General features: G+C 51.3%; 1 pseudogene; it reads right to left on the reverse strand.

Moving 5' to 3' along the window:
* Positions 1-495: 495 nt before the first annotated feature.
* Positions 496-2768, reverse strand: LOC133052049 (rho guanine nucleotide exchange factor 7-like; annotated as a pseudogene).
* Positions 2769-3738: the final 970 nt, after the last annotated feature.

Below are 3738 nucleotides of genomic sequence, written 5' to 3' on the forward strand. Positions count from 1 at the left end.
GTAGGAAGTGTTTCTAGAGCACTGCCGGGGGGGTGGGGATGGGGGGAGCAGAGCAGGCACCCCCAGAAACACCTGTGTATCTCCAGCCTCTGGTCCCCACGAATGGTGAGTACAAGACCCAGGGTACAGGACCAGAGAGGTTAGTGGAAGGGGACTGCAGCCCAGGAGTCAGCCCAGACAGAACCACCACCATATGCATTCAGAACAGGGCATTTACAGGGAACCTATACATAATATTTACACATGTTCACTCAGAGCCCGCAAGTCTAGATGCCGTCACTGCACTTATTGCAAAACAAGGTACTGGATGTGGAGGAGGAGACACATGGTCTGGCCTCAGTGCCTGTGCCTCACAGCCGCCCCGGGTTGCACGTCTCCATGCACAGAAAGCAGCGGCCATGCAGCCCCTCCCTGCAGCCCTGAGTGTCACGGGCGGGGGTCTCGGGGCTCTGGCTCAGTCTCATAACCGGTCTTGATGAATCACCAGGACGCCTCTCAGAGGTTCGTCTCATCCCAAGCAGGGTCGTTCACGTTCTTGAGAACCTTCCTCACCAGCTTCTCCAGATCTTTGCAGGAGAAGATCCTGCAGGTCCAGGATCTTCTGGATCCTGAGACTGATCCAGAAGATCAGGGTTAGGGTTAGGGTTAGGTTAAGTTCAGCAAACACTTCATATTTAATGGGAAATCTAGAAGAAATATGTTTTTTTCCAGCAAATGCTTGTACAGTCTTTAGAAGAATGCACCAAAATGCCAGAGACCCAGCAGAGGGTCAGGGACTGCTTCCTCAGCCTGATGCCACAAATGAAGACCCTGTACCTGGCATACTGTGCCAACCACCATCCACGGTCAGCATTCACACAGAGCACAGTGAGGAGCTGTGAGAGTTCATGGAGATGAAGGGTGCCAGCAGCCTCCTCCAGAGACTTCTTCATCTTCTTGTCCTGTCTTAATTCCTGGACTTCATCTTTTAGCACATACACGGTGTCAACGAGACTCTTTTCTTCTGTCACTGTCTGACCGTTGCTTTTAGTTTCTTCAACTATAATTTTCTCTTCTTCTGGAAACAAAACTTGTGGAGCAGATTCTTTGCGTGAACTTGAGTTGAATGTCTGTCATGTCTTGGCACTGGTGCGATAAGTAAGTCTTGATGACCTTCAGGATCTGGGCATCCTCCTCCATCACAGCTGTTTTTCCTCAGCATGAACTCCTCATCTGAAGGCTTCTGCTCTGGCCTGTGCTTGAGGAGCAGCTTCTTCATGGTCTTGGGACTCTTGCTCAGGTCCTCCTTGTAGCAGAGGGCAGCCAAGGGCTGCAGGCGGGGGTGTGGGTCACAGGCAGCTCAGGCTCCAGGGCTTGGGGGTCTTCAGAGGGTCTAGGGGCCCCCTGTTGATTGATGGTGGTGTTTGGAGTGTGGTGGTGGGAGGGGTGGGGCAGCGTGCAGTAGGTGGGCGTCAGCAGCACAGGCTTGCTGTCCACATGCTTGCTGGACAGGGTGATGGAGTGGGAAGCAAGGGTGTGAGACAACACAGAGTGAGAGGTCCGCCAGGGTGACCTTCGTCTGCTTTTGCAGATAGTCCACCCACTCGTGGAGGTCCTGCTGGTTGTTGCAGGACACCAAGATCCGCTTGATCATGCTCCCTGATATTTCAAATGCATCTCTATGATTTTCACTGTCCTCGAGCTTTGTGATTGTCGTTCCTGTCATTGGTAGCTTTCCCTGATATATAAAACCACTCATCCTAGAACTGACAGACAGCATTAGCAAAATATCTGGAAAGAGTAGAAGATATCTTTCATTCTTTTCCTCACTGCCAGCACACTGGATCAGGACCTGGCACACGTAAACAACGCTGCCCAGGGTCTTGATGTTGTCGCCCTCCCAGCTCCGGATGGCTTCTGTCAGGATCTGTGGCTCCAACTCCTTCCTCTTCCACACCCCCTGACACTGTGCTGAAAGGTTTTTGAAGGTGGTCATGGATTTCTGAATATCCTGTCTGTCTGGGTGATAATCCTCCATGTGTCTCTCCAGCTCCTTGAGCAGTGCAGGGTACTTGTCCAGACACATGAATGGCTTGCTGAGGTTGGTGGTCAGCATGAGAATGCCCGGGCTGCTGGCACCCTTCATCTCCATGAACTCTCGCAGCTCCTCACTGTGCTCTGTGAGAATGCTGACCGTGGACAGTGGTTGGCACAGTATGCCAGGTACAGGGTCTTCATTTGTGGCCATCAGGCTGAGGAAGCAGTCCCTGACCCTCTGCTGGGTCTCTGGCATTTTGGTGCATTCTTCTAAAGACTGTATAAGCATTTGCTGGAAAAAAACATATTTCTTCTAGATTTCCCATTAAATATGAAGTGTTTGCTGAACTTAACTTCTCACTGGTCTGCAGGGGCTGTAGGTAGATTGAAAGCACAGTCTGAAGTTCTTTAGAATATTCATTTTCTGTTTCCAAAATATTCTGTAGCACCACATTGTAATAGCTTTTGTTAATGGCAGTCGTATCAAATCCTTTGGGAGGGCTCTTCAAGATTCCAGATTTGGGTAACACAGGCTTTATGCTGGACTTGATCTTGTGCAAGTAGTTGCTGGGGAACCAGCCAGTCCTGCAGTTGTGCTCGCCCTCCCACCAGTCCCCCTCCTCCACCCACGTGACGTGGATGACGTCTCCTTTCGTGAAGGACAGCTTGTCTTCATTCGTCTGCTGGAAGTTAAACTTGGATCTGATGACCAGCTGATTGTTGATATTATCACTCATGTCCAAACTGTGGTACTGGCCCTGAACAACTGTGAAGTCCTACCATGAAGGCTGTGGTCCCAGGGAGTCAGAAGACTTGATCCGGTGGGAGGAGGGCCAGGCGCACATGGAGTCGCTCACCAGGCCGATGTCTGCTATTACTTTATTCAGCATCACTAAGGAGCTGAGGACCTTGTTGAAATTCTGCCCCTGATACAAATCATTTGCATCAGACGTCTCCAGCTGCAGGGACACCCCACAGCCTCGCAGGAAGTCGCGGATGTTGCTCAGACTCGCCCTTGCTCCGGGTCTCCGGGTAGACCTGCAACACAGAGAACAGGCGCTGAGCACTGTGGACAGGTCGCAGGTGCGCCCAGAGGCAAGCCAGACGCGGCCCCCTGCAGGAATCCAGCCCCTCATGTGACCAGGGCGGGTGGCCCCGGCGGCTTGGAGCGACCCTGGCCACCCCCCAGCGCCCGAGCACTCAGCCACTGCCTCTCCTTATATTTAAGATCAATTTAACAAAGAAATGCAAAACTTTTGAAAGAGGGGTCAAAGATAACAGCATAGGAAGACCCTGAGCTTGCCTCCTCATATATAGAGCAATTCCTCCTAAAGAACAACTAATTGGCTGATTGAACTGCTACTGCAAAGAGAAGCTTCACATAGAAATGGGTAGAAGAGATGGGAACATGGAATCTCCCTAATGTGGAGATCCGTAGTAGGGAGGGATATTGCTGAGGGGTCAGAACACAGACTCACCCACCCTGAGACACAGTGAAAACACAGCAATTTAAAAGTCATCTAGACTATAAGTAAAGGAAATCTACTCACTAACCCTAGAGCTTTGGGTTAATGGACAGGAAATTGTTGGAGGTCTCACCAGGGTCGGAGGTATCAGTGAACGCCATTGTTTGAGTTCCCCAGGCATTCCCTCAGGCCCATGCCCATTCCAGCTCTAGCCATTTCACCAAGGGCAGTCTCAGGTGAAGTCGCCCCCAGCCAC

Source organism: Dama dama, chromosome X (genome assembly GCF_033118175.1).
Source record: "Dama dama isolate Ldn47 chromosome X, ASM3311817v1, whole genome shotgun sequence".
Taxonomy (NCBI): Eukaryota; Metazoa; Chordata; class Mammalia; order Artiodactyla; family Cervidae; genus Dama; species Dama dama.